The sequence below is a fragment of the Mandrillus leucophaeus genome, unplaced genomic scaffold (genome assembly GCF_000951045.1).
Source record: "Mandrillus leucophaeus isolate KB7577 unplaced genomic scaffold, Mleu.le_1.0 Scaffold29, whole genome shotgun sequence".
In the NCBI taxonomy this organism is placed as follows: Eukaryota; Metazoa; Chordata; class Mammalia; order Primates; family Cercopithecidae; genus Mandrillus; species Mandrillus leucophaeus.
This window is the reverse complement of record NW_012103031.1, coordinates 1132170-1141886: the sequence shown is the minus strand read 5'-3', so window position 1 is coordinate 1141886 and position 9717 is coordinate 1132170. Positions and strand designations below refer to the sequence as shown.

Below are 9717 nucleotides of genomic sequence, written 5' to 3'. Positions count from 1 at the left end.
GCCTCTTGCCCAGAACCCTCCAAGCAGACACGATGACAAGAATGGTGGCTGTCCTGCTGTCTCATTTACAAATTGTCAGAATAGTTGTTTCATGTTAGTTTTATAATAATCACATTTATAATATTAATCCCATTCTGCACTCAAATCTGAATTATTCAGGATTCTCCAGAGAAACAAAACTAATATATATTGTATAAACATGCACATATGTATATATGAATATACAACGTATATTCATATACATTGGGCAACAGAGCAAGACTCCCTCTCAAAAAAAAAAAAAAAAGACCGAGTCTCATTCTGTCACCCATGCTGCAATACAGTGGCACCATCACAGCTGGGTTCCAGTGATCCTCCTGCCTCAGCCTCCTGCGTAACTGCAACTACAGGCAGATGTCACCATGCCTGGCTAAATTTTTATTCATATATGTATTCATATATACATTGTATATTCATATATACACTAAATATATGTATATATTTATACATAGATAATTTTTATACATTTTATACATATATAAATATATACACTAAATATATGTATATAGTATATATGTATACATATATACGTGTATGTATATACAAAACAAAGAAAGGGAGGAGTTTTATTTAATATTTCTTGTGGCTCACACAATTCTGAGGGCTAAAAGTCCTAAATCAGCAAAGCAAGCCAGCAGGCTGGAGACCCAGGAAAGAGTTGGTGTTGCTGTCCTGAGTCCAAGGGTAGTCTCTGGAGGCAGAATTCTTTCTTCTCTGGGGTACCTCAGCCTTTTCTCTTGACATCTTCCACTGATTGAATGAGACCCACCCACATTGTAGAGGGTAATCTGTTTTACTCAAGGTCTGATTTAAAGGCTAATCACATTCAGAAACTCATGAGCAAGAATGACTTCAGTACTTAAATTAGAAATCTGCCATATGACCTCCAACATTACTAACACTCATGTAAATTATATTCTAAATTAACTATGGAACTAATTGTGGAAATGTCCCACTCTCTCAGCTTCCATCTTGTACCAAACTGCAAGGTACAATGCCAGGAATTCTGAGAGGTATCCTAGCCTTACCCTATGCTGATCCATTCTGGGTTGCTTCTTGAATTGTTTAGTAAATTCGCCTTCCTACACTTTCTAACTATATGTATTTGTCCGGTTAGACTAGAAATGTTTATTTCTCATGTCAAGTTCAATGCAGATTGGGCAAGGTTCCTCTCCTCCACAGGGTGACTCAAGGATCCAGGCTGTCTGCATCTTGGGACTCTTCTGTTCCATCCTGTGGCCTCCATAGTCATCAACGAAAGGGATAAGAGACAGTAGAGGCAAGCCAGGTGGTAGGGTCTTGGACCAGAAGAAAGACATCAGTCACTTCCACTCACATTCTTGTTTGACAAAACTCAGTCACATGGTTCCAATCTATCTATAAGGAGGTTGAAAAACATTATCTTCTTCTGTGCCAAGCAGATTAAACTCTGTAGTGAAGACACAGAATGGTCTCTGAAATATCATCCCCAGCATGAAAGCAGAGCCTGTTTCCTTGAATGAAGCTTTGATGGTGTGAAGCTGAGAGCAGAGGAGAGAGTGGGGAGGAAGAGACCAGTGGCCAGGCCTCCCCTCCTGGCCCTCTGCAGCCCCACAGTGGGACACCCTTGCATGGACCCCAGCCCTCAGAGTCTTTTCTTTTGCAGGTCATTACTCTCTGACCTATCTCTACACTGGGCTGTCCAGGCCTAGCAAAGGCACCCACAGGCTGCAGGGCACTGTCTTCCTCAATGACCGTGCATTCTTCCACTACAACAGTGAAGATGGGAAGGCTGAGCCCTGGGATCATGGAGACACGTGGAAGGAGTAGAGGACTGGGAGAAGCAGAACCAACTTCAGAAGGCCAGGGAGGACATCTTTATGGAGACCCTGAATAACATCATGGAGTATTACAACAACAGTAGTGGTCAGTGAACAACAGACCGCGGGAGTGGAAGGTCTAACCCAAGATGCAGCCCCTCAAGTGTGAGTCACAAGGGGTCAGCAGGATGGAAATAGTCCCAATCCCAGCAGAGGAACAGGAGGCACAGCAGAAATGCAGACATGTCCACATCCCGCCCACACCACAGCACAGGTGCTCCCCACTTCCCCATCGATTGCCCCATCCTCATCCCAGGCCTCAGCTCACACAGGAAGTGATGGCAGAGTCACTTCCTATCCAGGCAGCTCTGACCTCTCACCTCCACACCCCACCCGTCAGAGGCTGATCTCCCAGTGAGAAGGCATCAGACTCACCCCTGTTCAGAGAGGTTGCCTGGAGAGTGAGCTGCTCTCAAAGTCACTCAGACCTGGGCTCACCTGGTGGCTCCGCCAGTCCTAGCTGTTGACAGTGAAACATTCCCAAAATATCTGGTCGAAATTTGCAAACACTGGAGCATTGAGACCTACCTCCAAACAAGTTTGTAATATTTAACTATGTCTATTCTATGAAGGATGTCACAGTCTGTCCTAATCTCCCTTGCAGCTCCATCGCCTTGGACAGGGTCCAACCAGTATTGGCTCAATTGAAATTTGTGGAAAGAACAGAGAAAAGCACGTGGCACACACCGTAGCCCATGCTGGGGGCTCAGGAAGTGCTGGATTCAAAACCGCAGGCTGTTCCTAAAGTTCCTCCTGTCCATAAGATGCAGACCCAGGAAGGGCCACCTGCACTGTGGTTGGAGGAGCTGGTAGCAGAGCCCCCACAGAGACAGTCCCTGTGCCCCTGGCCCAGCACTCTTTCTGCTAAACCACACTGCCAGCCCCAAGGCAGCCAGCCAGGCCTGGTGAACTGCTGGTGTTAAATTATCATAGAGTGGGTGTCAAAAGATGGGCTTCTAAGTATAAAATTGCCCAAGGTGCTACATGGGATCTGAAGGTTTCCAAAAGGAGGCAAGAGATAATCAGACATTTGAAGGATGAGGGATGGGAGGTCTTGGTAAGGAAAATGGCCCGGGCTGTGTGACAGCCATAGGAGAGGAGGGGGCACAGGTGATCAGGAAAGACACTGGGAGAAGCTTTGATGGACAGGAATAGAAATGTCAAAGTGGATAATTACGAGGAAGGAGGATGAAGAGATGAACACAGGGTATTAGGAAATAAGAGTAACTGACATTTACTGAGCACTTACTTTGTGCCAGGTCCATATATGAGCATATTTAATGCTCCAGAATAGCCCCCTGAAACCGTGCTCTTGGCATTGCTGTTTCGGAGGTGAGGAAATAGAGGCCCAGGGAGGTGGCTGGCTCCAGCTCATGCAACATGCCAGGTAGGGGCAAGGAGAGACCTGGGACATGAGCCCAGACAGCTTCAGAGCTGTCAGTGTCTGTGCCAACAGCACCAACCAGTGCTGGGTAAACACCTGCTTTTATAATCAGAATGAAGAGGATGTGTCCCTCACCCTATGAGGTCCATTTCTGGGAGTTGTTGCTAATGGGCAAGAAGGTTGGGACTTTAGAGATTTGAGATAAAGATATCAAACACCAAAAAGGAAGAAAGAAGCGATCAGGCCAGACGCAGTGGCTCATGCCTGTAATCCCAGCACTTTGGGGCACCGAGGCAGTCAGATCACCTGAGGTCAGGAGTTCGAGACCAGCCTGGCCAACACGGCGAAACCCCGTCTATACTAAATATACAAAAATCAGCTTGGCGTGGTGTTGCATGCCTGGAATTCCAACTACTCGGCAGGCTGAGGCAGGAGAATTGCTTGAACAAGGGAGACGGAGGTTGCAGTGAGCCGAGATCATACCAGTGCACTCCAGCCTGGGCAACAGAATAAGACTTGTCTCAAAAAAAAAAAAAAAAAGATCAGATTAGGTTGATTTAGGTGACGATATAAACTCCACCTAAAACTGAAAGAAAAGGAGAGCCTTCCTTTCCTCATATGAAATCACAAATAATTTATATCAAATTCAGAAACGTACTTTGGTGTGGTTGTGACAGGTTCCTAAGCACTCCCTGTAAGTTCAAACATATAAAAAGAGATGCTACAGAAGAGATAGAAATCTACCCACAGCCTGTAGCTCTCTCAACTTCCCTGGCTGGGAGGAACGTATATTTCGTCTCAATTGGCCTGAAATGCCAATCCATATAGTCTTTGCCACTCTCTGCCAACTGTACATCCAGATAAAATCATATGCCGTGATTACGGAACTGCATGCTTAGATTGCAAAAGCCTTTCCTCCTATTGAGGTGTGAAGAGTGCAGGACTAAGAGTTATTCAGATGGAGTTGGCACTAGGCTGACTGGCTCCCTGTGGGGTCGGGGGGCATTTCAGGGTCTCATGCCTTGCAGGAAAGATTTGGTGGTGAGATCCAGAATAACAGAAGCACTGGAGTGTTCTGGAAGAATGCCTGTGATGGAAAGGACTACGTTGAATTCAACAAAGAAATCCCAGCCTGGGTCCCCTTGGTCCCAGAAGCCCAGAACAGCAAGCAGAAGTGGGAGGCAGAACCAGTCTACGTGCAGCAGGCAAAGGCTAACCTGAAGGAGGAGTGCCCTGACACTCTGCAGAAGTGCCTGAAATACAGCAAAAATATCCTGGACCGGCAACGTACTCACTGCTTCCTGCTCCCCAGTACTGAGCTGGGAAAAACCAACATGATCTCAGGCTGGGAGCTCAGAGAACATCTTAGGCCAATCTCCTCCATCCATGTAAGTCACGCAGACCCCCAATTTTCAACTTCTAGGATTCATTTCTTTCCTGGGAGGACATCAAAATTTCAGGCAGAACAGGCCAGGAAAGCCACCAATTCACTGGTAGGCTTCCCAAAATATCACCCACTGAGAGAAGAGGAGCTGGAAGTGAGAGAGGTGAGGGTAACACTGTGCTAGCTCAGCTCTGCCTCTTACACACAGTAATCCCAACACTTTGGGAGTCCAAGGCGGGCGTATCACTTGAGGTCAGGAGTTCGAGACCAGCCTGGCCAACATGATGAAACCTCATCTCTACCAAAAATACAGAAATTAGCCTGGCATGGTGGCAGGCACCTGTAATCCCAGCTATTCAGGAGGCTGAGGCATGAGAAACGCTTGAACCCAGGAGACTGAGATTGCACTGAGCCAAGATCATGCCATTGCACTCTAGCCTGGGCAATAGAGCAAGACTCGGTCTCAAAAAAAAAAAAAAAAAGAAGAAGAGGCAGAGTTGGGACTCAGATTCCAGATTTCAGATTCCAAATCCCATCGTTGTTTCTGTCTACAATGATGCCTCCCATCTGGGTGGTGGAGAGAAGCGAGGTGTGTAAAATGTCAGCCCCAGAAGGACAAGAGCGAGCCAGTGTGAGCGGGATTGATGGCTGCAAGCTGAGACTTGGATTGGAGACGTAGTGAGACTCAGGATTGTGCAGTGCTGCAGGGAAGTGGTTGCTGGATAGAGGCATGGGCTGACCTAAGCAGCTGGACTAAGACTTGGGGAGAGGAGAACTCCAAAGCCCACTGAGATGTGGGAAAACACTGGAAAGTGCACAGAGCATTCACAACTTATTGCCGTCAGAGTCAATATATGAGTGGGGTGGGGAATGGGCCAGAGGGGAGCCAGGACATTCCATGATCCAACAGAGAAGGATGAGGGAAAGCGTCAGCCTTCCTTGATCTTCTGGAAAGTGATCCGGGCGGGGGGCAGGGGAGGAGGGGAAGGCAGTGGCAGGAACAGAGCTTAGAGCTCTGCCGATCGATCGCTGACAGCCAGGGGTGAGGGTGGGAAGAGACCTGGGCCAGGAGAAGTTGACCTCAAGCCTGCAGTGTCACGCTCTCTCCCTCCACAGATCCTCCCTCTGTGATGGACACCAGCCACCAGGCCCCAGGAGAAAACAGGACACTCACGTGCCTGGCCTACAACTTCTACCCAGGGAAAATTGATGTGCACTGGACTCAGGCCGGCAAGGTGCAGGAGCCTGAGTTACGGGGAGATGTTCTTCACGGTGGAAATGGTACTTACCTGACCTGGTTGTTGGTGTGTGCGGCCCCCGCAGGACACAGCCCCCTACTCCTGCCGTGTGCAGCACAGCAGCCTGGCCCAGCCCCTGGTGGGGTCCGGGGAGGCCAGGTAGGAAGCAAGGGCAGGAGGCAATGTGGGATCTCAGCCCTAGTAGCTGCCCTTCCTGCCTGACATGGGAGCTGAACCACAGAAATCACCATCAATGGATCCTCAAGGCCCAAGGAAGAGTGTGGGGAGACAGACAGGAGGTGGATTTGGAGACCAAAGACTGGGATGCCGGCCCTGAGCTGACTCGGACTCAAGAATCATCTCGCCTCGAACCACCGCCTGCCATTGTCTAATCTATAGAAGCTAGTAAATAATCATCTCTCTTTGTCTAGCATGACAGAGAACAGTATTAACTGTAAAATCTTGTAGAAATGTGACTTGATTTTCTCACTGGTCCCGCTCCCAAGCACTGGATTCATCTGAAACTCTTGGTTTCCCCTGGAGGTCACGGTTCCTGACACTCTGACTTGGGCAATTCCAAGCATGGCCCGGACCCGCTGTCCCTTAGGGATTGTTCAGGTGTCCCCTGCTGACATCCACAGGCATGGCCATGGCCACTCTGGCTGTGAGGTGCTAGAACCCTGCAAGCTCTTTCACACAAACCCAAGCCTCTTCTGTGCCCCAGTTTCCCCACACTCCTTGGCTCTCTGGGAGACCCGGCCCTCCACTCCAGCTGCTCCACATGTCCACACCATGTTGGCCTTGGCCCACCAGCCAAAGCTTATTTGAAAGCCCTCAGTTCTCTAGGGTACAGCTCAATGAAGCAGGAATTGGCCCTGAGGTTCTCAGACTCCCTCTGAGTCCCTGAGAGTGAGTGTCCTCAAATGAATCACCAACCGCCACACACAGTTATCACCCCCAAACACACAGCAGAGCTCTCACCTCGACCTTCTCATGAAGCCTCACCTGCCTATGTCTGTGCTTTTCCTTCCTGTGGGACAAGAACTTTCTTTTTTTTTTTCCCCTCTCTCTCTCTCTCTCTTTTTTTTTTTTTTTTTTTTTTTTTTTTTTTTTTTTGAGAAGGAGTCTTGCTCTGTTGCCCAGGCTGGATTGCAGTGTCGCGATCTCAGCTTGCTGCAAACTCCACCTCCCAGGTCCCAGCGATTCTCCCACCCCAGCCTCCCAAGTTGCTGGGTTTACAGGCATCAGCCACTACACCAGGCAAATTTTTATATTTTCAGTAGAGACAGGGTTTCACCATGTTGGCCAGGCCGGTCTTGGACTCCTCACCTCAAGTGATCTGCCTGCCTCAGCCTCCCAAAGTGCTGGCATTACAGGCGTGAGCCACTGCATCTAGTTACAAGAACTTTCTTTATATTCTATACTCAGCCTCCCACTCCAGATTATTCCGACCCCATCTTCCAAGTTGGGTTCCACAGAGGAGTCATTCCCAGCCTTCCCGGCCTTAAGATGATTCTGAGTTAATCATCTTATCTTTCACGAAAGCCTAATTTTGAAGGCTACAATTTTTTGTTTTAACACTTCGACTCCAATTTGAAAATCAAAGCCGAGAAATTACTTTTTTTTTTTTTTTAAGTCTACATAAAATCCACCTTTTCCCCTTCTGGGGCTAAAACATCCTATCTGAACAGTAGCCAAGTTCAGGAAAGAAAATGCAAATAGTTGCCTGGCGCGGTGGCTGACGCCTGTAATCCCAGCACTTTGGAAGGCCCAGGAGGGCGGATCACGAGGTCAGGAGATCGAGACCAGCCTGGCCGGCATAGTGAAACCCCGTCTTTACTGAAAATACAAAAAATTAGCTGGGTGTGGTGGTGTGTGCCTGTAATCCCAGCTACTCGGGAGGCTGAGGCAGGAGAATCACGTGAATTCAGGCGGTGGAGGTTGCAGTGAGCTGAGATCTCGCCACTGCACTCCAGCCTGGGCGACAGTGCAAGACTCTGTCTCAAAAAAAGAAAATGCAAATAATCAAGAGGGAAAAATACAGCATGTGGTATGTGAAAATATGAGGACACTTGGAGCAAATAAAAGATGAAAGTTAAACATTTCAGATCAATGAAGAAACCAAAATCCACATGATCAGACTAGGGCTAAGGAAAATTGGAATAGGAGATGTGACCTCATCTATAACAAGAAACATGGATGATGATGAAGGAAGAGCGAGAAGCTGCAGGATTCAAGTCCTGGTCAGGTGTGGGGCAGGAGGAGAGGGACACAGGGCTGCTGAGATACCCAGGGAAAACTTCCTGGAGCAATTTGGATTTCAGAGACATGTGGAGGCCTAAGAGAGCTTGCCAAGTCGAGGTCAAAAGATTTCCATACAGAATGGGATTTTACATACCACGTTCTTTTGAGTCTCCAGTGTCTACCAGAGAATCAAATATACAATAAGTCCAGGCACGGTGGCTCGTGCCTGTAATCTCAGCTCTTTGGGATGCCAAAGTGGGAGGACTGCTTGAGCCAGGAGTTCCAGATCAGTCTGGGCGACGTAGCAAGATCTCGGCTCTACATTTAAAAAAATAAAAAATTATCCAGGCATGGTGGCACACACTTGTAGACCCAGCTACTTGGGAGGCTGAGGCAGGAAGATCACTTGAGCATGAGAGGTCAAGGCTGCTGTGAGCTATGATTGTACCATTGTACTCCAGCCTGAGCAACAGAGCAAGATCCTATCTCAAAAAATAAAAAATAAATAAATAAATACACATATTAATACAACAAGTAATTAATACATAATTTCTGGATGAATCAATAAATGCATAAGCAAAGGCAATAGAAAACACTAAATATCTCTGATGACCAAGAACAACCCCTTGGCTGGGACAGTGAATTCTACTGGGAAAGAAGGTTGAAAAAGCAAAGCTCAGAGAGATGGAAGAGGACCTTAACATATGTATACCTGGCTATACCTGATTGATGTATTTTGCCTGATTTAGTGTGCATCATTCTTCCAGCCTACCTGGGAACTATCCCCAGGAGAGTCTGCCAGGCAGAGACAAGATAGTCTGAGGCAGGGGTCCCCAACCCCTGGTACCCGTTCATGGCCTGTTAGGAGCTGAACCACACAGCAGAAGGTGAGCTGCAGGGTCGAAGCTTCATCTGTATTTACAGCCACCCCACCATTGCTCCCATTACCGCCTGAGCTCACCTCCTGTCAGATCAGCATCTGCATTAGATTCTCATGGGAGCACAAACCCTATTGGGAACTGTGCATGCGAGGGATGTAGGTTGCACGCTCCTTGTGAGAATCTAACGCCTGATGATCTGTCACTGTCTCCCATCAACCCCAGATGGGACTGTCTAGTCGCAGGAAAACAAGCTCAGGGCTCCCACTGATTCTACACCATGGCAAGTTGTAGAATTATTTCATTATATATTACAATGTAATAATAATAGAAATAAAATGCACAATAAACGGGATGCGCTGGAATCATCCCAAAACCATTCCCTTCCCTAATCCGTGGAAAAACTGTCTTCCACGGAGCCGGTCCCTGGTGCCAAAGAGATTGGGGACCGCTGGCTTAAACAATAAGAGGTCTTTTTCTCAGAGGGATTCCAATCAGCTCTGGGCCGGATTCTCTATGGCTTTTGCTTGCCCCCTACTGGTCAAAGAAATAGTTGCAGCCAAGTGTTAGGATCCAGTCCTTGGGAATTTGGCTCAAAGCCTGGATGCAAAGGCCATGAGATAACGGTCGTCCGGTCTTCCTCGCACAACTCTCACAATTCCCGTCTTCTTTTTTTTTTTTTTTTTTTTTT

General features: G+C 47.7%; 1 protein-coding gene and 1 pseudogene across 1 annotated transcript in view; both read left to right on the top strand.

The window, feature by feature from the left end:
- Window positions 1-1033: 1033 nt before the first annotated feature.
- Window positions 1034-6326, top strand: LOC105543751 (annotated as a pseudogene).
- The window catches only part of LOC105543750 (gap junction gamma-3 protein-like), a 10669-nt gene continuing 2636 nt past the window's right edge, over window positions 1685-9717 (top strand). The window contains exon 1 of the mRNA XM_011985828.1: window positions 1685-1944. The gene's annotated coding sequence lies outside the window, so the exon portion shown is untranslated. The remainder of the gene's footprint in view (window positions 1945-9717) is intronic.